Here is a 27,288-nt window from a genome sequence, read left to right as displayed (position 1 = left end):
AGGTGGGAAGGTGGAGGGGATAAGTGTGGGGACTGTCTGCATCCCCCATGCTCCTGCCCCACACACTTCCCTTCTTCCACACGTCCAACTTTAAGCATCAGCATGACTCAGTTTAGCTGCCATGTACCCTTCTGCGTGGATAAGGGCTGTGGTGTTTTGGGAACAAGCATTAACAGATGGACACCTAGGGTTGGCTCTACTTCTACTTTCTCTGGTAGAGGGGCCATGTACAAGACATCCCTCCCAAGCCATTTCTTCAGCTATGAAACAGAGATGGAAATACCCTTGTAGCTTCTGAGGAGTCCTGGAATGATAAATTTCCAAGTCTTTAATGAGCTGGAAAGAACCTATGTCTTTAATAGAATAGTATCTCCAAGCTGAGTGGAAGTGTCTTCAGAGCAGAGATGTCTTCCATGTTTTACGCTCCATAGGCCCTGGATGGCCATCAGTTGACCTAGTGGGGTTAGTAGGTGGTTGTCCCATAAACAGGTCCACCCACTGCAGTATAAGCACTCTACGAGTTTGGCTTCAGGTGAGCTCCAGGTCAGTCCCAGCCACTCTGCTCATGGCCTTGTCACCCTCATGGCTTCATGGATAACCACATTTTGCCAGGTGCTCTCTGGGAGTCTTTGCATCATTATTTATCTTAGACAGCAGGCTCCCTGAGATAACAATGGTCCCATAACCTGAGCAGAAAAATGGCTAGCTGCAGGTGCTTCATTTCAGAATAAGTTCAGAGCTTGAAAAGCATAACTGCCCCTAAGAAAACGTTTGGCCAACATGATCCTAAGTTTTGTACGTTCTCCCTTCACTTTCAGACTCAGCCTGGAGACCCTATGGGGACGGGGCCAGTGGGAGACAGCAACTCTGAGATGAGCCCACAGTGCCTATGTGCCCCATACTTTTTACCCTTTGTTTCAGGTGCCATAAACTTTCTAAAAAGCCAACACTGACTCCTGAAAGCAGTTTTGTGGAGGTTATTATTGTTATTATTCCGCTCATTTCTGTTGAAACGTGACACTCAAATTTGAGAAGGGAACAGAGATCAACAAACCCTGTCAGCCCTTGTCAACCCAGGTGTGACAGTACCATCTTCCTAAATTGCCACTAATCTGCCAGAGATCTCTCTATCTGCAGCCTCCATCATGCTGTTTGCTCACATTCAGTTAACACTTTAAATTTCCCTTTCTGAGGTGTCACTGTTTGCCATTTATTAAGTAAGAAGAACTGCTAGAGCAGCTTCAAGCACACGGATTTGGGAAGCTGGAAAAAGCTGATTAGCTATTCAGGGAGAAGAATCTTATTGAGAGTAGTAAGAGCTGTATAAAGAATGCTTTTCCCTTCCCAGTAACAATCTTCTAATTATGTTGTCAAGCATGCTGTTGAGTTCTCCCTCTGTGCCATTAAGAAACCGTTTTCTATGTTAAGAAAGAGATTTCCAGATTGTGATGCTGTTTGCTGATTTTTTTTTATTGTTTAAAGAATCTGTATGTATTAAAGCAAACATTAAAAGATGATTCATGTGCAGCATAATTACTTGAGATGAGGCACAGCGACATGGGTGGGAGGTGAGAGATGACGGCGGTACATGGGGGGTACCCGTGGGGCCAGAGTGGAGGGACCTGGGTGGGGCAAGGATTAGAAATCCACATTAGTGTGTGACCCTTTTGCCTTGGCAACAAACAGTTACTAATCTATAAGAGCTAGTAGGGTTAGGAGTGGGATGATAGGGAGGTGCAGCTGTAGGTTTCTGATCGAAATGAACATTTCAGGTTGATAGATGTTCTTCATTGAATGGGAGAAACAAGAAGTTTGAATTGTGCACAAACGTGCCTTCTGATTCCCCCTCTCCCTGCTTGAAAGGGAAGAATCCAAGTATTGAGAAAATTGTCTCTGCAACTAAGAAGCACCCTCAGAGGTATCATGCAGACCCCCAAGGTCACACTGTGATCTCAGACCCTCTTCGAGTGGGAGAGAGTCAGGGGACCAGATGGAATGTGGTGCAACCTCTCCCTGGCTTAGTCCTTCGCTGTGGGCAGACAGTGTCTTCACTCTGTCTGCTATCTGCTAATTTAAATAGTGAACAGCAAAGAGACTTTACTTAATCTCTGCATGAACCAGGGCACAAAGAATGGGTATCAAAAGATTTCATTAGAACAAATCCCACCAAAATGAACAAACACTGCAACCAAAGCTGTGTGTGCTACCCAGCAAATAGAGTGTTTCTGGGGAGTCTACTCACCTGTAGGACCACCCATACTCATCATGGGAACTCAGGCTCTATTTCTTTTGCTGCAGTAGGATTTTAGACCAATTCTGACAAATCCTACAGTTGGACAATTTGGAATTAATATGTTTGGGAGCTTTATTATAACACCTCCTGGTGTATTTATAAGAGTAGAGGAGTTATTGAAAGGGTTTCTCTCATAGTTGACAATCTACATGATAAGATAACTCCATCCGTCATCAATTTCTGGGCAATTGTTAGGATCTGTAGTTAAGATTGAAACTCCCTGGGATGGTGTCAATATGGGCAGAACTGAGCTTGGATGTCAAATCAGTCCCTCCTGCCTGTGCTCCCTTGAATAAATATTATACCTGTCTGAACCTGGGCTTCCAGAACTATATACAAGAATACAGATTTACCTCAGAGTTGAAAGGCTCAAAAGAAAAATGCCTGGCATAAGTAGGTGCTCATTCATTGTACATTTTCTTTAATTAGCTAGTTCACAGTAAAAGAACTACCTGAAGGCTGATTTTCATTTTAGTTTTTCTCCTATTTATTTATTTATTTATTTATTTATTTGAATGGGCAATACATGCATGCAGTTCAAAAGATACAAAAGAGTACCTTCTGTGAAGTGAGTTCTCTGGTTTGTTAATTTGTGAAGCCCAGTCTCTTTTATATTCTGGGATGGAACCCTGGAATGGAGCTCACTCCATACTGAAATAAAACCCAAGGAAGAGAAAGACCCCCCACACACACACCAATAATATTCCATTGTTTGATTATATGTATTACCACAAATTACCTAATCAGCCTGCTGTTGATAATTTTTAATATTTTACAATGCTGCAGTGGATATCTTTGAACACATATATTTTACACATGATTCAGCATATATAAAGATAAGTTTCCTGAAGAGAAATTTCTGGGTCAAAAATTTTACGCATTTTTGATAGGGAATCGCCAAATTGCTCCCCGTAGATTCTGTACCAACTTGTACTCTCTCGGACCCTGTCAGAGTGTGCTGTCTTCCCCCATGTGACATCCTCACCAACCCAAGATATTATCTAACTCTTTAATCTTTGCCAACCTGAAAGGGAAGCAATGATATCTCACTATAGTTTTAATTTGGAATTTCTCTTTTTATGAGTAAAGTTGGGAGTTTTATATGTAAACGGCATTTGTGTTTCCTTTTCCTAAACTGTCTGCTTATATCTCATGGCCATTTATTCTATTAGATTGCTGGTCTTTTGCTTATTGATTTGTAGAAGTTCTTTATCTACTAGACAAATTAGCACTTTCTAAGTTCAGATATTTTGATCCAGTTAGTCATTTGTCTTTTCTCTTTGTTCCTATTTCTTTTGGTAATTTAAAGATTTTTCAAATTTTTTTTATATAAGGTGAGGTAAAGATTTCTTAGGCATGACACCAAAAGCATAATCCATAAAAGAAAATATGATAAATTGAACATAATCAAAATTAAGGATTGCTCTTCAAAGAACACTGTTAAGACAATGAAAAGACAAGTCACAGACTGGAAGAAAATATTTGCAAATCATATATCTGATAAAGAACTTGCATCCAGAATATATAAGGAAGTTTTAGAACTCAATAATAAAAAGACAAGTAACCCAATTTTTAAAATGGGCAAAGGATTTGAAAAGGTTTTTCACCAAAGGAGATATAAATGGCCAGTAAGCACCTGAAAAGATGTACAGCATAATTAGTCATCAGAAAGTACAATTTAAAACCACAGTGAGACACCACCTCACACCAAAATGGCTGTCTTAGTATAGACTGACAATAACAAGTGTTGGTGAGGATGTGGAGAATCCTCACAAGTTGTTGGTGGGAATGTAAAATGTTGCAGCCACTTTGAAAAACAGTTTGGCAGTTCCTTTAAAAAGTTAAACAACTTAGAATATGACCCAGCCACCCCACTCCTAGGTATCTACCCGGAGAAATGAAAATACATGTTCATGCAATGACTTGCACATGATGGTCATAGTAGCAGCTTTATCTTATAGCCCAAAATGGAAAAGCACCCAAAAATCTATCAACAGATGAATGGATAAACACATTTCATTATACCTATATAACAGAACATTTTTCAGGAATACAAAGGAACAAACAAATGGTATATACAACAATGTGGATATATCTCAAAATAATTCTGCTGAGTGAAAGAAAACAGACGAATAGAACGAGGCCGGACAATTAAGTTTGTGAACTCATCCTAGAAAAAGGGCTACATACCTCATTGCTGAATATCACTATGGTCACATTCGAAGTACTCCCCTTGGGAAGCTATGCATTGACACCAGTGCCTAGTCGGCCCTTCAAAGCAATTTTGGAACTCTTTTTCTGGAATGGCCATCAGAGCTGTCGTTGTATTAATCTTGATGTCCTGAATATCATCAAAATGTCTTTCTTTCAATATTTCCTTTATCTTCGGATAAAGAGAGAAGTCATTGGGGGCCAGATCAGGTGAGTAGGGAGAGTGTTTCAATACAGTTATTTGTTTACTGGCTAAAAACTCCTCACAGACAGTGCTGTGTGAGCTGGTGCATTGTCGTGATGCAAGAGCCATGAATTGTTAGAAAAAAGTTCAGGTCAGTTTTTGTCTTTTTCACGCAGCCTTTTCAGCACTTCCAAATAGTAAACTTGGTTGTTTGTCCAGTTGGTACAAATCCATAATGAATAATCCGTCTGATAGCAAAAAAGGTTAACATTGTTGCAACAAGTTCGCAAACTTAATTGTCAGAACTTGTATACATTATGTTTCCATTTACACAACATTCTAGAAAATGCAAACTAGTCTAGTGACAGAAAACAGGTCAGAGGTTGCTGGGGAAGAGTGAGATTGAAGGGATGGATGACAAAGAGCATGAGGAGACTTTGGGCATGATTGTGAAGGATGTGTATTGTCAGGATTATGGTGATGGTTTCATAGGTCTACACATTAAAACTATAAAACTGTACATTTTCTGTATGTGGGCTTATTATACATCAAATATACTTCAACAAACTGTTCCAAAAAGGGAGAAAATTGCATGTAGGAGAAATTTTTTTTTTTAATGGATTCTGGGTCTCATGACATTTTTTTTCTCACTCTGATTATGAAAACAAAAAAATCTATGATATTTTTCTTCTAGTACTTTTTGTAAGGCCTGGCAAAAATTTCCTAGGTAAGACATCTCAGATAGTTGTATTTTTCATATGTGTATAATTCCATCTGGAATCTGTTTGGGTATATAATGTGAAGTAGAAATCCAGCGTTTTTTCCCCAGCTAGGCCAACATCATCATTGTAATAATTGATCTTCCTACACTTACTTGAAATGTCATCTTTATCATATAATAAATCCTGACTGCATGTAGTTCTGTTCCTGGACTCTCTTTTCTGATTCTTTTGTCTGTCTTTTTTTTTTCTTTTTTTTTACTGATTCCATACTGTTTTGGTTACTGTAGCTTTCAAAATGTGTTAATGTTTAAAACATTAAATGGGAAGTCTAAGGATTTCTTCATTTTTAATTTTCTAAAACTCTGACTATTGTTGCTGATTTACTTTTCCATATGAAATTCAGAATCATTACATGTAGTTCAGAAAATCCTACTTGTGCTTTTCTGAAAGGCAGTATTGCACTGAGTGCATCAAATAGTATAGATCATTTTATGGAAGATTGACAGCTGCATGCTCTTGACTTTTCCTATTATAGAATCTACTTATCATAGAATCTTTCCCGTTTCTTTGTCTCATTTTATGCCCTCCAGTAATATTTCAATTTTCTTCTTATAGATCGTGTGCAGTTTTCTTTTTCAATTAAAGGAATGTTTTAAAAGGCAAGTTGACTTGTTGAAATTTTAAGATCAGATGGAGAAATAGCAAAATGATTGGGTCAGTCTTCTTTTTTAACTTTAAGTCATACAGTTTACAGTTTATAAGTGTAATAAGATAACAGTTTTCATTTTCATACATTTCTGTTAAGAAGGTTAACAGAGTTTTGATAAGTAAAGGAAATACTGGGACACGTTAGCAGATGCACACTTATTGCCTAGAAGGCATTTTCAACATTATGAATCTCACTTCATGGTAAATGTGTGAAAAAACATTTACAACACTGAAAATAGTTATAGATACAAAAATTTTCCCAGAGTCTGGATCATCAGTTGTTAGCATATGGCCAGCTCACCAAGTATTGCTGGTGAGATAATTTTTAGGAAAGACATTGTGGGAAAAATTCTATGGCTAAGTGCAAGAATTAATTGTGAAAGGAAAACAAAAACTGTTAGCAAACAGTGTTTGATTTTGATAGATTTTCTATTCTTCAGCTAGTTAGATCCTTATTCTGAACCTTCTTTTAGGGATACATTTTTTTTCTGTCGTGTGTCAGTCTTGATTTCGATATGCAGCCCTATTGCTGACTAACCAGGTCACTGAGTCTGTTGCTTAACTTCTCTGATTCTTAGCTACTCTGTGATCTCAGACCTGACACAACTCTCTCCAGGCAAATCTACAGGAGACCTGGGCTGCAAGGATGGCGATTAGCAGGTGCACACACACCCGAGCCAGTGTCCAAGGAAGACTGGCTACTATCCCCATGCCTGTGCGCCAGGACCCTGAGGTGTGACAGAAAGCAGGGCAGCCTCCTCCAGACAGGGACACAGGTCTCACTCCATCCCCAAACTCATGTTGTTTCTTACTTCTTGACTCCCTGGGTTGCGGTACAGGCTACAGTCCCTGTTTGCAACCTTACAACAAGGGCTGTTATGGGTGATTAACGGTAGGCCCAAAGGACAGATGTCAAGACCTTCTGCTGGGCCGCAAATGCCCCGTTTATTTATAGGTCAGTCATCCTGCATAGCTCACTACTATCCCAACAATTCTTTGGCAGGCACTGTTGTTGTCCCCACTGTACACATGAGGAAATTATGCGGGAAGGTGAGGTAACGGAAAGGCCACACAGCTAACGAGTGATTGAGTCAGGATTTGAGCCCAAGCTTTTTCTTTTCTTCTTCTTTTTTTTTTTTTTAAGCTTTTTCGCTTCAGGGTCCACACACTCCAAACTTTGTTGATCTATTATCCTCCATTTCAAACAAAAGAATGCAAGGCTCCAAGCCTCAAAGAGCAGGGAAACAAGAGAATTCTTAGCATAGAGGTGGGATTTCCAGGGAACCATGGCTGAGGGACCTGCTGCCCTTACAAATTAGAGTAATCCAACGTGGTGGCATTTCAGGGGCCCAGTTACCTCTGTGCTTCCAAATCCTTCTTCTATTTGCAGATCAACTTTGTAAAGGCTCCTGGAAAGCTCTGGTGAGCATGGTCAGCAGTATAATGTAGGAAGTGAGTTAGCTGTTTGCCAACATTTGGAGTGTTGGTGGAGCTGATGGAATACAGTAAATCCCCTGGGTGCTAACTGTGGAGGGAAAGTGGAGAGAGCACACAAGAGAGGATGAGATGCCAAGCCTACTCCCCCCATGTTGTGCAGGACCAGCCTGGTTGGAGCAGGCGGCCCTGTAGACAGAAAGACTGTTTCTGTCTTTCTGTCAAAAGAGGCACAGCTCAACTTTGTCAGAGCTTAGCAGTTCCCAGAAGTGGTCCACCTGAATATGAAAGATGAAAAGAAAGAAAGAGGAGGAAAAGGGCTGGAAAAGAACAAAACCAGATATTTCTACTTCTTGGAATTGCTAAAGCGTCTAGGGAAATCACACCACAGCTCTGTTCTAATTAATAAGGCATAAGGCATGACACATCATTTCTATTTAGCTGCCACTGTGCTAATGTCACCCCCACATGGTCTTATAACCCCTGTTACAGAAAGTCCCATGGAGAAGCAGAGGAGGAGAGAAGGAAAAGGTCAGGGTGTGTGTACCCTGCAATCATCACTTAGAATGTAAATTATCCTCCCAGACTGCACAAACTTAGCATTACAGCCTAAAAGCATGGTTATTTCTGTGGCTGGGACAATTTCTCTCACATTTTTGATCATGTTTGCTTTTAAAACTGTAGACTACCTAGTGAAGTAGAACTTAATAAATGGTCCAACCACCATCAAATCTCTCTCTCTCTCTCTCTCTCTCTCTCTCTCTCTCTCTCTCTCTCTCTCTCTTTCTCTCTTTCTCCACCACCACCACAAAACACAGATATTCCATAATATTGTCATTCCTTATCTAAAGGAATAAAGGACATGGGAACTAAGTGTGTGAATGTTTATCTCTTGTGATCTGGTTGGTCATGGATTCTGGATTCTTCTTCATGTATCAGAAACATAGGATGATAGGATTTTAAGACTGAGAGAGACCTTGAGAAATCATTAGTCCCACCACTTATCTCACTGAGCAGGGGGATTCAGCAGACAGTCCGAGGCCCACTGCAATGGGATGATAGTCAGTCCTCTGTATCCCCCGTTCCGCATCTGGGGATTCAACCAACAGCAAATTTAAAATATTCTGGGGGGAAAATAATGTTACACTGTTGCTGATTATGTGTATTATGTACCGGGACTAAGATGGGTGCCTCCATAGTGGATATGGACTTTTTTTTCTTGTCATTATTCCCTAAACAATTGAGTATAACAACTGTTTACTTAGCATTTACCTTGCATTAGATATTATAACTAATCCAGAGATGATTTCAATTGTATAGGAGAATGTACATGGGTTCCATGCAAATACTACCCCATTTTATATAAGGCACTTGAGCAACCTCAGATATTGGTATCTTCAGGGAGTCCTGGAACCAATCCCCCCATAGATACTGAAGGACGACTATATTTTATTTCCTTAATTACATTCGGAAGGCTGTTGCTATGTTCTAGCCAATCAGTCAGGCATGATGCTCCATGTCTACGAACTTGATTCTTCTGTAGAAAACTTCATCTTGTCTTCCCTGCATTTCCCTCGGGGTTCTGGGAGGTTCCAGCCCACTGGAGTGGGTAGAAATACTTCATAAACTGGAACAGTCCAAATAAGGCCCAGGCAAGTTCACTGTTTTCTGTCTGAGGGATGTGCTGAATAAATGTCTGAGTCTTAGGGGTGACGTTAGATTCTTGCTATACATTGTGTGTCAGGGACATTTCAAAAGAAGTAATAATAAAAGGACATCTGGTACCGTCCAATCACTTCCACAAATGAGCATACGCAGAGAGAGACGTTTTATGAACTAGTTGGACAGATACCCAGTTTGGCCCCCATCGCTTTCCAGTTGGGCTATGCCGGGCGAGTCTCCTGGGATCCCCAACTGCCTCCTGGGCTGTTCTAAGGGTTAAATGAGGTCAAGGCTGAACACCTGGTGCTGTACCTGCCACAGGGTGGATGTTCTGTCAGCTTCTCCTTCCATTCTGTTCCTCTGCGGCTCCAGAACAGAGTTCTCTGGGAAAGCCTCCCTTGGTCCTGGGGGACCTTCAGAGCTGGGAAGGAGGTAAGGGCAGCCTGAGGTTACCTCTCCAGGAGGATGGACTTAACCTCCAGGATGACATCGTATCCACTGGGTCTGTACGGCCACTCCCACATGGGACCCACTGGTGCACCCGGAAGAGGCTCATTCCCACCTTCGCATCAGTGAACGGGGCTGTAAACGGTCCAACTGATGGACTGGTGAGAGGAGGAGAAGGAATCAGCAGTGAAGGTTGAGATGGTGTACTCAGAGATGGTTGTCAGGCAGCCCGAGTATACAAGTGAGCATGTGCCAGCAGTAAGGCAGGTGAGGCCCCAGCCAGATCTGAAAGGAAAAAAGGAAAATCTAGTGGTAGAAATCTAAAATCTAATGGAGGAACTGTCCCTGCAGTGATGATGGACAAGTATGGAATTGAGGTTCTTGGAAGTGTGTGCTGTGGAGAGAAAAGGGACCATTCCAAACTGTTCCATGTTGAAGAGAACATATAAAAAGCTGGTGGAAACAGGCGGGCAAAGGGAAGACAAAGGGAACTAAAGGCATTCCCACCACCGACCACTGACAACCATTTATCAAGTGGTTAGTGAGGCTGCTGGGCGATGGGTGGCTTACTTAGAAAAGTAAGTAATCCGTGCAAGTTTCCACACAGCAGACCAAGACGGGCATGTGTGCTCCTTCTTACTCCAGGGCGCATGGAGGGAGAAAAGCAGAAGAGAGTCTCCTGGAAAGTCCATGCCTTTGTGATGCTGCCGCCGCAAATGGGCAGCTGTTCAGTATTTCCTTTAGTGATGAAACATTGCCACTGCTCTCCATTTCTCCTTGTGGCTCTGAAATGGGCTTTGACTCCTCAAATCAGAGTGATTCAGCCTGAGCCCCCTCGTGAAGGAGCCCAGGAGAGTCTCTGCTCCCTCTGTCTGACACCACTTCACTTCACAGTGTTTCAAAAGGGAGACCATGACCTGTCCACATGTAGCCCTTCTCTAAAAGAATCACAAAGAATATAAATAAAAAAGAAAAGCTGAATAAACACTTGTACCACCCAGCCCAAGGCTAGGGTCTGTAGGAGGCTAGAAACCAGCCCAGCCATGGGGAAGTGGCATCAGTCTTTGCAAATATGCCTCTTCGTAATATTCATCTGGCCATTCTTCCCATGCCAGGCTCCCCCTGAGATTAGCTGTGTCAGAACTTCCCAGAACTGGTGCCTGGCATACTGTGTTTCCCCGAAAATAAGACCTAACTGGAGAAATAAGCCCTACCATGATTTTTCAGGATGACATCCCCTGAACATAAGCCCTAATGCATCTTTTGGAGCAAAATTTCATGTAAGACCCGGTTTTACTTTCGGGGAAGCACAGCTGTTATGGGTCGGGACACAGAATTAGTAAGACCCTGATCAGCCTCTGCTAGTCTAACAGAAATGGCTGTTGTGAGGTTCTGAGGTTCTCCTGGAGCACAGGCAGTGACAGGTGCTGCTGGATGGCCTCTGTCTGTGACCCCCGGGGCCATCTGAGATTAAGACCCACCAAGAGGAAGGAAACCTGGTGCTATGGATAGGCTCATTCTCGCTGAGAGTGAGCTCTCCTCCGAGGAAAGCCTTTCCACTTTGGTTGCTGCACTGAAAACACCACCTTGCAGCCCCTATATCTCCTGATGGACCTGGTGTGGCTATGTGAAAGCACATGGGAGAGTCTGGCTCAAGTGTCAGGTGGAATCCGCTGTGGAAAATAGCAGATAATTTGGTAGGAATGACTGCTGAAGGCCAAGGGAGTTACATCCTGGCTGTTTGAACCGCCATAGACTGTTGTGTGCACAGACTTGGGAGCCTCCATTATCTCCTTCCCTGAAGTGCCTTAATATTCAACCATAAACGGAGCGGGAAAATGGGTAATAATAGAGGAGAGAGCCATCCTATTCTCATCCCATGTATTTGAAAATTCACTCAAGTGCCTTTGGAACAGTTCTGGAGCCCTGGTTGTTTATGTGGGTGAAATGTTGCAGAGGAAGCAGGCCTGCAGCACTCCTGACACATAGAAGAACAAGCGTCTGTGCCAGGCCGAGCCCAAATGCCTGCTCCAGTATCCCCTTCAGTTACCCCTACCAGTCTTAAAATTGCAAAACTGTAGCTCTTCCCCCCAGGCTTCCACGATCCGTGGGCCCCCACCCCCTCTGCTTTCGTCTTCTGTATAGCACATTTCAGCATTCAGCAAGCTAGGCAGGGAACTTCCTTATGGGTAAGAATGGAGGCTCCATGAAGACAGGGAGTGTTGTTAGTGTCTCTGGAATTGAGAAGAATCTCTGGTATGTGCTGGTGTTTAATAAAGATTGTTGAATGGAAACCAGGAAGGGGCGGGGGAGGAAAAGAAAGCAGGCTAGGAGAACATGCAGACTACGCCTCACCATGGTATTTGGTGGGGAGCAGCTGTTGATCAGCAGTCTGTCTGTCAATCCATTTCAGGATTTACGTTCATCGACTATATCATGGGACTCCAGTGTGCAATTACAGTCAGAAGTGCTTTTTCACTAAGGTACATAATGATTCATGCTGAGAATGTAATTAAAATATTGTGGTAGTTTAAAAATAATACTCTATTAGGATAATACACCAAAATGGCTAATTCAGAATGAGTGCTTCCTGCTTTGATTGCATTACAGTTAGTATGGTATATCAAATACTTCCATCTAAAAAAGGATGGTCTAAATAAATACATCACTGCAATGTGCGGTAGATTCTGGGTGGATGACATTTGAAAATCCCTGTGTGCTCCAGAAGTGTCTGAGATCAACGTCTCAAGCTGACTCTGGTTTTTGAAGTTCCGGCATCGAGTCGCCACAAGACTCCTCTAAATATCACCTCTAGTCAGTCCATGTGAAGACTGGGCTCCTGTTTAACAACCTTTGCCTCTGTCCTTTTGCAAATTACACAGGTTGGGATTCTGAGATCGGAATGATGCATGGATCCTCATGCTTTTGGGTGGGGAAGGGTCTTACGGACACTCTGGTGCAGCTCATGTACCTCAAAGCCTACCCAGGAAAGGGGCCCGGAGGAGATGGGGCTTTAGTATCCAGACCCCACCCTCCCTGGTCCTCAGCAGGACAGGCATGGCCTCCCAGGAATGAAGGCTCTGACTTCTTAAGGATCTTTAGACAATGATGTACAACTAGCACTAATTGGAGTCTCTGACACTCTTTGGGAATTTATTCCAACTAGTCTCACAAACTTTGGCTGCCTCAGAGTTGTCCGGAGACCAGGTGAAGGCACAGATTGCTGTGCTCACCCAGGGTTTCTGATTCAGAGGGTCTACAGATCTTGCAGGCTCTCAGGTGACCGCCAGACTGCTGGTAGGGACCACCATAGAGACCTACTGTTTCTGCACTGCCTGTGACAAGCACTTCACTCTGACAAACATATCCAAGCCTCATTCAACCCTGTCTTGGCATTGTTATTGTTATTTCCTTTGTGCTAATAAAAAATGAAGGAAGATTAAAAAATGAACAAGCAGAAAAAGCAAGATGAAGAGTAGGTTAAGAATCTGCTCAGGTTCACACACTATATGTGACTCATGGGCCTGTGCCCTTACCTAATATGCTGAGTGTGGACAGAGGAATAACATGGGTCAAAATTGCTTCCAGGCCAGAACTACCACTCTAGTAGGTTCCTGGGGCCACCAAAACAAAGTACCACTGACCATGTGGCTTAAACAACAGGAACATATAGTCTCACAGTTCTGGGGGCCAGACGTCTGAGATCAAGGTGTTGGCAGGTCTGGTTCCTCCTAAGGCTGCTGGTGTTTGGGGCAACCCTTCGTTTTCCTTGGCTTGTAGGTACATCACCTTAATCTCTGCCTCTGTTGTAACATGGCATCTCTCCTCTGTGCACATGTCTCTGCATCTCTCTCTTCTCCTCATCAGGACACCAGTCATTAGATTAGAGCCCACTCTGATAACCTCATCATAACTAATTGCATCTGCTTGACTGACCTATTTTTCAAACAAGGTTATATACTGAGGTGGGGAATAGGAGGAAGTTAGGACTTAACATACCTGTTTGAGAGACACAACTCAACCCCTTACAGAGGGTATGTTGTGTTACCTAAACCTAGAAGCTGGACTCTCAACAGAAGCAGAATCCCTAATCCTGGGGTAAAGCCAGATGCCCTTCAGGTGGGAACTCAGGGTGTGTGGGGCACAGGAAGAAACCCCCCAGCCTCTCTTCTTGTCCTGCCATTGGCCAATCCCCTGTGCTTCCCATTGGCCAAGCCACAGGGAAGCCAGAGCACAGGGAACCTGGGAAATGTAGTCCCTGAGATCCAGAGTGGAGCCATGATGGGGAGTTGGCCTAAAGGCAGAAGGCACAGAGAGGTCCACCTCACCTAAATTCTGGTCCTTATCAGCTTCCGTGCTAATGCTGACCAACACTTTTATGCCAAGCCTAATAGGGTCGGTTAATTCCTTAATCCCCCACAATCCCAGTTTACTCGTCCTCCTGCTAGCAATCACATTGGAAGAAGAAACCCAGAAGGCCAGTTCCATGAGTGAAACCAACCACAGTTACTTGAATGGTCTTCCTGAGCTAACTGGTGCCTGGTCCGTCTTACTGTGAGATGCCCTGCCAATTGTTCAGCCTTCTCATTTGGCGTCTGGCACTTCTGGAAGGAGGAAGGAAGCCCAACCTTGCTCAGAGTCTGCACCCACCAGGGGAGATGTTCTGTTCAGAGAAAAGAAGTGTGACTGATTTTTCTTAAATCATTTATTTACGTACCTGAGTAGATGGCATAGCTCAAGTACAGCAGTCGTTAATAGAATCACATCCTTCTCCAGAGTCAAAGTTGATTGGCCCCGTTCTTCACGGTCTTTGTATGTTCGTAGTATTGCAGGCATGACATGGTGTATGAAATTAATGTTGTCTGAAATTAATGTTGTATGTACTAGGGCTTGGTCACTTTTATCCCACACAGAGAAACACAGAACTATGAAGTATCATAACACCACAGGTGCCATGTGTGGACAAATAAAATGTCCTGTGAGGTTGAAGGGAATGAACCTCATCCACAAGTTTGATGAAGGGGTGGATGTTGAATTAAAGAGACCAAGCTCTAGTTTACTGACAATTAGGGGGAGAGGATGTAGATTCTGGGTGAAAAGTGATATTTATAATGGTTTCATGGCCCAGACACATCATGTCGAAAGGATGGCAAACAGGTTGCAAAAAATAGTTTTAAGGCCAAAAGGTGATTTTTGAGCTGTCAGTGTTTTTCAGTTTCCTACTGCCCCCTGCACACCCAGCTCCCACACCTGCTGTGCCTTCCCCAGCCCAGCCCAGCAGGAGCCTTTCTCTGAGTTTCTTCTCTCTGTGTGTCCGGTCTTATCCCTGCAGGCTCCCTCGAAAATGCCACCAGTCCAATCTGAAGCTCGAACGTCTCCTGGCGCATGGCAGAGGTGGTTCAGGAATTGTGGCCAGGGTGGTTATTTCTGAAAAGAGCCTTCCTTCTTAGGACTGCCAGGCTGTCACATATGACTGCTTATTAGCACTGGGACTTCCCGTATCATATGGCATGGCAAAGAAACCAAAACAAAGCACAGGGCACTCTCGAATCTTGGCTCTACAAATAGAAGGGTTACTTTATTTTTTATTTTTGTTTGCTTTGTTTTGGGAGCAGGATTACTGGTCTTGGCTTTGGTTTGTTTTGAAGATAAGCATAGAAAGAAGGAAGAAAACAGAGGTCAGAAAAGATGGAGGCAAGTCAGCCCCCCCACCAGGAGAACTGCAGTGAAACTTATAAATATTGCACCTCATTCTCTGTGACGCGTGCTCTTCTGAAAGTGTGGGGTGAATGCACTTGCACACTGCCTGCAGTAAGAGATGGTCAGAGCCTCCATAGAAATCAGTTTTTATAAGGGGGCTCTCGGAACTGTGCAGAAATTGGCTTTTTATATACTTTTACACCCATATAGCATTAAAGAGAGTTTTCCGTATAATGAAAGAGCCTTGGTCCACCATCTTTTACTTTAAAAGAAGTAGTCATTTCTGCAGGGAAGTCAATTTTTTTTCTAACTAGCAAGCTGGGCCCTTTCCTCCATGGGAGGGAAACATCATTTGACCATGGGACAGAAAGGCAGCCCCAGGTACTATTGTGCTGTTTCTTGGGTAGAGGGGGAGGCAGGGGTCTTCCAGCCCCAAGGCCTTCAAGGGACAGTGTCCAGGAATGGCAAAGAGTAAGATGGGGCCAGCAGCCACCCAGAGAACAGGTGGCCAGGTTCTGAATCTCCAACCCCTGTGACTTCTCCTCACCTTCAGAGCCTTTCTTACTTGTCTCTATTTCACTCCCTCTCAAGAGCAAAACCCTTGCCCTGTGCAGAGAGCCGTGGACTGGAGCCCATCCATCTGCTCTTTAATGGGCACCGTCTTCACCACTGCCACCAATGTTGTCGTCACCATCACCTCCCCACCACCTATTGAGTAAGTCCTGTGCTGAGCATCTCAGGTCTGTTAATGCAGTTGATCTCCACCCCAGCCCGCCAAGCAGTTATTGTTATTCTTAGTTTTCTAGAGGAACCAGAAGCTCACAACCTTTAAGTAACTTGCTAGGACCAGACAGGTTTCTAGAGCTAATAGCAAACAGGTCAGCCTGGTCCCTGGGAAGATGACCCCCAGGACTTCAAAGGTGGGGCAGCCCTGAGAGTTCAGCAGGCCTCTCTGCCCCTCCTCTCCATGTCTCTGTCTCACCCTCCCTTTCTCCACGGCCACCCACTCTGTTCTCATCTCTTTTTGTTGATCGTCCTAGGCCCTTTGTTGATAACAACATTGAGAAGAAATGCACATTTTAATATTTATTTTGCTTCTCATATGGTTTGATGGTGCCTGTTCTCATTTCAAAAAGCAGGTGGATTAGAAGCCTTATATTTCTCTTAGAAAAACTCACCTTTAAAATATAACTCTTTGTTCTTTTTCTGTGGATCGTGGAGCCATCTAGAATGAAAATCGACCGAGCTTCTGTACACATACATGCCACTCTGACCTGAGGGCATGAGTCAACAAGATAATTCCACTTGCTAATTGTTAATCTGTCAAGGCTCAACTACAGCTGGGAAAACATGGGCACACGTGAGCCCCTGGCCACACAGCAACCACCTCCTTTATTACAGCTCATAACCGTTAAGATTTATTGTTACCTGCCCTGGGCCAGGACCAGGCTAGCTCTTCAGTTAAGCATTCAGCAATTTTCTCGACCACCTTATGAAGTTGATCCTACTATTTTTCCCATTTCACAGGTTAGGAAGTGGAGTGACTTGCCCCAGCTCCCGCTGCTGGTAGACATTGTGTCCCAGGCAGCCTGGCTCCAGGCCCGCTGTCTAACCTCTGTGACCTGCTGCCCAGGGAGAGGCTGACAGGGCAGTGTACATGGAGTAAGACCTAGCAGATCCAGCTACATCTTAGCCAGAAATATTGGTAAAAAAGTGAACACTGAATCAACGAAACAATAAGCAACTATGTCACACACACACAGAAATCCCTGGTTTTAGTAACTTTTCCACTGGCTTGAATGAGTTGGCCAGCTGCTTTGACATCACGCAAACATAGATGAGGTCGTTTCAGTGATTCTGTGGGAAATTTCCTAATGATGAAATAAGTTTTAAACTCATTCCTCCCCCACGGAAGGTCAATGCTACCCTCCAGTCTGCTCATCTCTTGGTAGGAAAAGACCTGAGCTTCAATAATCTTTATCTGAAATTATTTATTCATTGTATCCAGAAAACAATCCACTGGCACATTCAGCTCATGAGATGCAGAAAGGAGACTGTTATTCGCCCTGCCTGCTCTTCACCTTGTGTATTTTGGATGTAAGCAGAGGGGTCACTTATGCATTTTTATATCTTCTTTGTGAATAGTGTCTTTTATGACATGTTGTCAGCCCCGTCCTTGCTTAATGTTCTTCTCCTTATGTTTCTCCTTACCTGATTCAGAAACTGTCATTCCACTTGCCTTTCGTTTCTTTATTTTCTTTTTGCCTTTCATTTACCTGGTATCCCTACTCATTCCTTTATTTTCAACTTTTCTTTATTATATTCTTTTAGGTACGTTCCTCATGCCTAGACTATAGACTACGGGCTGTGTGCTAATCCAATCTGACAGTCTCTGTCTTTTAATGGAATCAGTTTGTCTGTTGTATTTAGTGGAATGGCTAATTACTTGGTTTTATTTCTTCCATTTTAAAATTTATCGTTTATTTATTTTCTTATCCTTTTTGTGTCTTTTGCTTGACCAGGCATTGTTATTCCCTTCTGTTCCTCCTACTATGTGGTTAGCTCCTTAGTACCATTGTTAATGATGTCCTTCCTTCCTGGTGTGTATAATCAGTGATCTACTTCTTTACCTTCTGTGGCAACAAGATCTCAGGTATTCCTCCCATGGAGACACCCCCACACCCCCCTTTGAGCTTCCCACACCTCACTCATCTCAGTCAGAAGACAACCTGGGAGCGTTTCACATCTGTTCTCTGCTTCCCATCTGAACCTTGGTCCCCAGATGATGTGACTTCTGTGGCCCCTTTCCCACCATTGCTAATGCTTAGCTTTCGGAGGTTTACTGCTTTTACTTCTGGACTATTATAAATAAGGCTTTACCTGTGGTACAGGTCTTCAATTTCAACAATATTTAATTAGCACCTGTGTTTCTCATTCCCAGATAAGTTATCTTGCCATTTATATGTATCTGTGTGTTTACATTTGTTTGCTTGCTTATCTCAAGGCTGACTGCTCACCAGTGCTTCCTCGGTCATTTCCCCAGGAAGGTGCCCCGAATACACGCACTGCTCTGCCTTCCCCTCGTCACCCCAGACACTGGCACTGTGCTCTTCCTTGCAGAGCCTATTCTATCATCTTCTAACTTTCAGTGTGCCAGATGAGAAATCAATGCCAGCCTGATTCTTCTTCCTTTGTAATTTATTTGTTCTTTATTTCTGAAGGCTTGTGGATTTTTCTCTTTATTCTTCTTATATAGGGATTCCCCTTAACTATTTCTGGTTGTGGGTCTTTACACATAACAGCTTTCTAAATCTGCTGACTCTATTCTCTCTTTAGCTCCTCTACTATTTGTTTGTTAATTGTCCATCCTCCGTCTGTTTCTTTCATTTTTTTCTTTTGGAATTCTTATTTTTCAGCTGGAAGTTCCCTTGAATCTACCCTGTAGTCTCTTTTCTCAATGTCTCCTTCCCTGTGCTTTGAAATATCTTCTCCATCCAGTAGGGCACTAGTTTGGTTCTCAACAGTGACTATTCTCTAGTCCAATTTAGCTAATGATTTTTTTATTTCAGTAGGAAATGGGGTATTTGCTGTAAGAAATAATTATTGCATTGGACTTAAATCTCTGACAGATATTTGCTCAAATACGTTCCAAGCATTGTGCCCTACACTGTGGTGGAGGACTTCCTCCCGAGTGTTATTTTCTTTGCTCTCAGTGAGGCACAGGTCAAACCTTGAATAACCTGTGTGGAGCAGCCCAGACATTGCCTCTGGCCTTGGACAGTGCCCTGCATGGCCCTAGGAGAACCCTGTGTGCCCCGGACCCCCTGCACTCTCTCAGGAGCAGAGAACACCAGCCCCTCCCCCCATTTCCCTCCATTGACTTCCTCCTCAGCTCCTGGGGTCAAGGGAACCCCACCACTTGCCAGACTCTGTGGTACTTTCTAGACCCTCAAGTTTCTGAATGTTGTCTGAGAGGTTGGCAAGAAAGTCCGACGCCTGTTTCCAGACCCTTACAGGACCAAGGCCTGCAGGACTTCTGGACCTGGCATAGCAGCCAGCTGTAGGGGGGAGAGACGTCCATGTTCATCTTCTAGAATCCTGTCTTACAGCTCCTACACCAAGGCATCCGTTCCCATGCACTGTGTTAATTAGCACCGTGACATTAAATGTTTGTGGGAGTCCTCTCGGAAGCAGCCAGTTACACTTCGAATTTTTCATTAGCTTCATAATCCCTGTTTGAATTAGGAGGCACAGGGTGGGCAGATACACACTCGATGGTTAATGATAGCTAGTAGTAACACATTTATGCCATTTTTGAGTGCTTGTCTTGTCTCAGCTCTGGGTAACCAGGTGTTTTAACTACATTCTCTCTTTTTTTTTTAAATTAAATTTATTGGGGTGATATGGATTAATACAATTTTATAGGTTTCAAGTGTATCTATAATATATCATCTGTATATTGCATTGTGTGTTCACCACCCAAAGTCAAATCTCCTTCTTTTGCCATATATTTGACCATATATTTTTACCCCATTTGTCCTTCTTTTAACCCTCATAACACTCAGTGAACTTAACATTCTTGTTTTTACTTTTCAGATAAAAAAAATGGAAGTGTCAAGACATTAAATTGCCCTGAGGTGCTCAGGAGGTAAGTGGCAAAGTTGGATCTGGCTCCAGCACCTGATACTTTTCACAGCACTTAAGACACTTTGTGGTATCTCTTTGTGTGCATGTTTATTTGTCTGGTATCTGTCTTTCCCATGGACTGTGAGTCCACAGGGGGAGTTCTCATGTCTTTTCTTCATCATTATGGATGGACCTAACACCACTATAGGGACTGGTACACAGCGGGCGCTCTCTAGATACCAATGAGAGAGCAGAAGACCTTGTCTTCAATCCCTCATTGAAGGGAAGTATTCGTTTTGTTGATGTCTACTCAATTGCTGACTTTGCCCATGAGTACAGGACAAGCTGAATGGTGGCTGGAGATGTGGGGAGATTAGCTCAGCCCTCCCACTAATTCTGCATTGGACGGAGGAAATGTGGAGTGAGCTGAGCCCAGAGGGGTTGGGAGCTTGGATAGCTGGCCAGAAGGCAAAGGCCAATACTCAGAGTGTCTTTGACAGGGTCCCCAGCGTAGGCCTAGGACACCAGAAGGTGGGATCTTATAGGACCCCCGAGAACAGAAAGGAGTTGTTGTGATGAGAGAAGGAGTTAGCAGCTAGGGTCAAGGGGGACAATGGAACCAGAAGGAAGTTAGGATCCAAAGAGCATGAGTCCAGGGTAAGTGCCTGAGTTCTACTAACAGGGTCAGCAGGCCCTACAGGGTCCTTCATGAAGAGAAGGGGTTGGGCTGAGAGAAGGCCAACCAAAGAGCAGGGTATTGCCTCCTGCCCAGCCAGCCTTTGCCCCTGACACCTGCTCTGCACTGATATTCCCCACCCCAGGGACATCATCAGCATGCACTGTGACTTCCTACAGACACATCCTTAACTAGTAGGGACCCATCAAGAAGAGGGCCTGTGTGTTCTTCAACTCTACTTCCACCTCCCCGGCCCCGACACACATGGCTGCTTGTGAAGTCATTAGCACATGAATGAGTGCATGAGTGCTAAAAGGCCAGGATGAAGAACGGCTATTTTTTTTTTTTCAATTCTGCTTTTCCTCCCTGATAGAGAAAATTTTAGAAAGATTAATGATTGTGATGACAAATTTGTTTTAAAATTGGGGTGGCATGTCTTTCCTCATCAATTTCTATTCTTTGGGTCATTAAACCTTGAAGTTTTAAATAGAAAGGCGCTCACTCAATTAAAGCAGGGCTTCAGAGACATGTGGCATGTCAAGGAAGCAGCCTCACATCCTTCTTACCATTTGTGACCGTGACAATTGCATTTTGGAAAATCTTTGTACATTAGCTTACTAACTATTTTTTTTTTAAATGTTGTGTTGCTTTGATGGGACCACCTGTCAATTCATATTCTATCTTGGTCTCCAGCCTGGATTGTTCTCTGTGTCTGTAATCCCATGACCCTGGCATGCTCTGCACATTCCAGAATACTATGCTCCCATGTCCCTTCAGAGGGCACACAGGAAGCCACCCCTCCGGGAAGCCATTGTTAACATATCTGAATAACAAGGAAATCTGATGGCCACACCTCGTGGTCCATCTTTTCTTGGTGACCCTATCTCCATGCCTTAACTAGCACCTACTTATCAGCAAGCCACCCCCCTTGGTGGGACCAGCAAGAAGCTGCATAGATCAGTCTTCTTGTCCTTCAGATTACATGCGGCCTAGAGTGCCCAGCTTTGCCCTGCAGGGATGGATCGATACCCACCCCACACTTGTGATCCGTGGTCCACCTTATCTCCCATTTGCCCTCTCAGCCACTGTGCAACCAGATTCCTGAGACGTTCCTGTCATCTCATTTCTCTGGTGTTGCTTCCGATGTCTGCAAGCCTTTGTTTGATTTTAAATTCAATTCCTCTAGTGACTTTTGGTACCTGAACCCTAGCATCTCTGCACCATGGATAAGGCTAGGTCCCAACACACTGACTGTCCCTCTGGGCCTCAAACCTCCAGCTGTGTCCCTCTGGCCCCATGTTCCTTCCTGTGTGGGTGTGGCACAATAGAAATTTGCCTTCAAAATTTTATGGGAAAAGTTATTTTCTCCCTAGAATTTTAACCCAAACAAATGATGGAGACTGACTACATTTTCAGACCCATAATTGCTCAGTGACTGTATCTCCCACCCACACTATCAGCAGGCTACTGGGAGATGCACCCCACCAAATCAGAGAAAAGCTAAGAGAGATGAAAATAGAGAGTTCAGGAAACTGGAACTCCAAAGAGAGATAGGCAAAGGGAATTCGCAGAGTGAGAGTGAGAAGTCAGAGGACACAAGTGTGGGCGAGGAGGAAGGATGGATGCCTTCCAGAAAAGAAGAAAATGGCAGATTGCCAAATGCCTTTTGCGTTTGGAGAGGAGATTTACAATTGTCACAGAGAGTTTAGGAATAAATTAGTGATAAGTACATAAAAACTAATGCAATGAAATAGCAAATCAATTAAGTCTGGGAGAAACAAAAGAGCTGTATAAGGAAGGAGACGTAATCATAGTACGCCACGTGCCTCTGCTGTGAATGCTGATTAGGTTGTCCTAAAAATGTAATTTTATCTACTCAGACATTGACCTACTCAAGTTATACACCCATAGTATTGGGTGCACGGGGGAGGAAAGGCCTATATAAGGTGGAGGGGTGTACATGGAAGGAAGCTAAATCCTCGATAATAGGAAGTCAGTAGATAAAACTGAAGTTGAAAAATCAAGGAATAGGAATATACGTATGTTATTTAGAAAAGTGAAAATAAATATAAGAAGAAGCAACTAAAAAATTTTAATAGGATTGCCTCTGTGGAGCAGGATGGGTGATGGGGAACTTAGGGGCAGCACACAGTGGCTTTTGTCATAAGCCAATTTGAGTTTTTACATTATATATATGTGTCACTGATAAAAATAATTTTTGAAGTTTAAAGGAAGAATAAAAGCACATTGGGGTTCTAATACCTGGTTTAATGAACACAACATGATGACTGCTGAGTTTGGGGCATTTTCTGGCATTTTTCTGGCATTCATAGTCGACTAGCATGAATAATTTAGGACCAGAATTGTTATATTTTTGCAATTAGCTAAAAAAAAGTTTATTTTTCACCTCATTATCTAATTATTCCCTATCCTCTAATTATCTGTGTGGATTTTGCAATAATTGTGGGAAATGGCAAAAGATAAGATAGAAAAAAAAGTCAAGATTTTCTTGTAATGGTTTGTAGTGCTATTTCTGATTTTAATTGGGCAACAAGGAAAACTGTCTTTCCCTGAGCTAGCACTTTGTTCCTCTGAGCCATATTCTACAACTACGTATCTAAGTAAAATTCTACTTGAATGGTTTTAATGTGTTCGTGCTCAATTTAAAGCTGTTTGGAATATATATTTAGCTGAAAAGAAAGTAGCTTTTGCCTTCCTTTACCTCTTCTTCTCACTTTCAAAGGTGATTATGGTATTTGTGGGCTTTGCCCTTTCTGTTTTTCCCTCTTACCAGTGGCCATCCAGCTCACACAGTGAGTTGGAGGAAAGGGGCGTGGGCAACCTGGGATCAACCCCTATTTGGATTCAGAGCCAGTCCTCACACAACCATGTCACTTTACAGAAGAGAACGGAGAGGTTTAGTAACTTGCCCAAGGCTACAAAGCAACTGCATGGGTGAGTGGGGGTTGGAGCTCACGTCCCAGTGACTATGAGGTATGTGCTCCTTTGTCCATCCTGGTTACCCCATAAGCTTTGACAGTGCTTCTGCCCTGCCCCTTCAGTGTTCAAGGTGATGGCAATGCTAGTTTGCTGCAAGGATTCAGTGAAAGTCCTGTGAAGCCCTTAGAACACCCAGACACAAAAATGGGCAATGAACACCTCCTTCTGATGTTGTTATTATTGCTGGGGTTATTGTGAAGCTACCTGTATCTCCTCAGTTTGTTTCTGATGTAGAGACACAATTGGACACTGTGTAGCTGGAATTTATACTGTATGCAGGAAACAGTCGCACAGGAAGTCACTGATGAAAACTTCTTAGGAACAGGGAGGATGAGGACGATGGAGCAGGTGTCTTGAGCAGGGCTGGCTGAGAGGGAGGGACACTAGCATGTTTCATTGTCCAGGGTCATTTACACAAGAAAGGGTGCTCTGTTGTCTTCTGTGACAGAGTAACTCTGAGCTGGGTCTGAAAATGCAAAATCAAGTGGGGACCCAAGAAGCTGTCCAGTGCCTTCTACTGAGGGAAAGTGGGTGGAGACCTGCATCACATCCTTTAGCTTGACTGGGACTTGAATCGGTCTCATTTGTCAGATAAGGGCTCACCTTTTCTCACAGTGTCTATATGGACCCAACCTTGAATGAACAGGCACCTAATGGGGGGAGCAGGGCGACATTGGGATCCAGCCAATTGCATCTGGAGGTTTGGCTTTCCAGGGGCTGGGTCAGCTGGGACATCAGGATCTCAGGACACCTCCCCTACTTCCCTACTGCCTTCTTCCCTACTTTGTCCTGGGTCTTTCCTGTTTCACTGGTATTATTTGGCTTTGAACATTCATGGGAGTGACAGAGGAGAGAGTCCCCTGCCTGGGGAGAGGGAGTCATGGGTATTATAGGTGAAAGGAACCCTGGAAATCACACCACGTCTTTATGGGGGTGACATCTATATTCAAATCAAGTCTTTAGGCACCTGACGTGTAAACTGATAAAATTATTACTTTGTTCAAAACATGAATGGGGGCCGGAAGCCCCTGCTTTGTCCCCTGCATGCAGGATCACCAGCCCCCAGAACCCTGGGGTGCTGTTAGAAAGCCTGAGTCTCATCCACCTTGAGCTCACTAATGAGGAAACAAGTCCCAAGAAGGAGGGCCTGTTCCAGGTGTGTTTTAGAAGTATTCTAGGCATGTCCGAGCTATTGGGACACTCTCTGGAGAGGATCATCGGTTCCTAGAGAAGCCCCAGGCTGGGCCTGGCTGCCCAATTTGCTCCCCATTTCAGCGAGATTTGAGAGAGTTTTGGTTCCTAGAGCAGCCTGTGCTGGTTTGGTTCTCAGGTGCAAACAAAACAAAAACTAAAACAAAAACAAAAAGCTATGGCCCTTGTTAAAACCAGCAAAATGGGAAATACATAGAAAACAGAGCTGCAGCTCCTCTGGGTCTTCAAGTAATAGCGTAGTTTCTGCCCCAAGGCCCAGACTTTTGTGTTGTGAACAGATTCCCTCCTCTGGTTAGAACATCACCCCTATTCCCTTGGAAGCTGTGGCTTCCACCAACCCTCCTCCAACCCCCTCCCCTCCAACCTGTGTCCTCTCACTGGAATGTTATCAGAATCCCCTGCAGGGCATGCTCAACCAGCTCCAGGTTCTGACCCTGCAAGCCTCAGCTGGGACCTGAGAACTTGCTTTGCTCACAAGTTTCCAGGTGCTTGGAGAACCACTTCCTAGGCTTATGCAGGGATGGTGACAGTAGGATGAGACAGGCACGAGTGTTCATAAACAGCCTGGAATACAGCCAGCATTTCAGCTTTGATTTTTCTCTCCTCATGGTAAACGGAGTTAGAACCTGGGCCCTGCCCCTACTCTTCCCCTCAAACCCACTTGGTCAGAAAGTCGAATCTTTGCCCCGACTTCTTGACCCTCCCATCCTCCATCCTCTGAACGTGCAGCCTCCGTGCTACAGCATCGGAGGTCATCTGGATCTTTATAAAGAATGCGGTTTTCAATTAAACCCAGGCTCTCTGTGTGGGGGATGGAGAAGGTGCAGCCAAACAGGCAGCCACACAAGAGGCCCATCTCAGAGCTGTTGTGAGGGGCCCAGATGTCAGCGTAGCTGGACTCTGCAGCAGCCGTGCCCATCACTACTGGTATATGTCCTTGAGGGAATAACTCTGAACCTGTTCTGCCTGCCAGAGCCTAAATAAGATATTCAGATGAGCCAGGAACCATTCGCTGCGATACTGACTGCATACTGGCAAGGCTGTGCCCATAAGCTCAAGGCCAAGTTTAACAGGCTTTCTTTAATATGCTTTCTGGCCGATCTGTTTTGTTTTTCCACTCTAGCTATTCACTCGTGCAGTAGCTTACTAATTATTTCTTGCATGCTGCTATTTGTACCGACTATGGTGGGCACTGGGAAGGCAACGATTAACAAGAAAAGTGTTTCTGTGTCCTCATAGCGTTTGCAGTTTAATGGTTCACACATCCCCCAAACATTTGCACCAATGATGAGTTACAAATAGCAGCACTATGAATGCTGCTAGGGGGCATGCTGTGAATCCCTGCCTGTCCAGGAGACCAAGAGAGATTCCCTGAGGAAATAATATTTTAGCTGCAACCTGAAGGAAAAGTGGCATCTGGCTAGTGGAGATGGGGGAGAGAATTTTCACTGCACCACCCTGCCAGACTCTCCTCCACTGTTCCACAGTCGTAGACCAAAGGTGTCTTGCCCACCCCTGGGTCCAAGCACTAAGGGGGCAGGGATCTCCAAGGCCAGCATTGGGGAGCAGTGGGAGAAAATGTGGGTGTTGTGAGGTGCAGCTGTCTCACTCCACAGTGAGATCCTGTTTTGTTCTCTTTGTTGTATTAAGGACCGCGACAGTATTTCTGTAAGGACATGGGGGGAGGGGGCAGGGGAGGTTCCACATCACAACCTCTGAAGGCAAATGCCCTAGAAGACACCTTCGCTGTCTAGGATCACAGTATGCCCCCGGAGGCCAAGTTTACCAAAGGAAAGACAAACGCATGCATCCTTTTCTCTTAAAAATAATTGGGAAAACAAAGTTTCCATATATCCAATGTGAAGGGGAAATTTGTGGGTTCTATTTTCCGTTAGTGAATCCCTTTGTGCACACCGGGCATCGGAGCCACACTCCTGGGGCTGCATCCTTTAAGGAGTTAGGCTCATATCCGTCCATTTTGGGAAGGGGCCTCAGGAAAGGGCTACTGATTCATGTGCTTTCCCGGGGCCGTGCTGCCTGAGTTTATGTGAGTGAGCCTGCATGTCCCCTAGATCCCCCCCACCCACCCAATACCTGACTCTAAGCTCTCACCACACGGATCCTGGAAGTGCACTGAATGCCCACAGATCCCTTGTCCACTGCACTGAGGCCTGCCCCCCAGCTTATTCCTCTGCAAGCTGAAGTTTTCTAGATGGGTCCTGCAGGGATTCCTTCTCGCTCAAGGAAGCCCCTTGGGCATGTCCTGCTTGGCTTCTCAAGTAGGATCCCTTGCCCACCTTTAAAACCTGGCTCTAGCCCTCCAAGAATGCCATGCCCGCGACTCCAAGCGAGGCCTTTGCCACCCTCCCTGCCTATCAGGGCCTGAGCACCGTGCCCCATGTGCATAGGAACC

At 44.2% G+C, this 27,288-nt stretch overlaps 1 long non-coding RNA gene across 1 annotated transcript in view; it reads left to right on the top strand.

Moving 5' to 3' along the window:
• LOC308496526 overlaps nt 1-27,288 on the top strand; it is a 377,975-nt gene that overhangs the window by 324,908 nt on the left and 25,779 nt on the right. Inside the window, exon 3 of the long non-coding RNA XR_013993196.1 lies at nt 19,958-20,009. This is a non-coding gene — a long non-coding RNA (uncharacterized lncRNA). The remainder of the gene's footprint in view (nt 1-19,957; nt 20,010-27,288) is intronic.

The sequence above is a fragment of the Rhinolophus hipposideros genome (assembly GCF_964194185.1).
Source record: "Rhinolophus hipposideros genome assembly, chromosome: 4".
Lineage (NCBI taxonomy): Eukaryota > Metazoa > Chordata > Mammalia > Chiroptera > Rhinolophidae > Rhinolophus > Rhinolophus hipposideros.
Note: the sequence above shows the minus strand (reverse complement) of the source record. Positions and strands in the feature narration are given on the sequence as shown.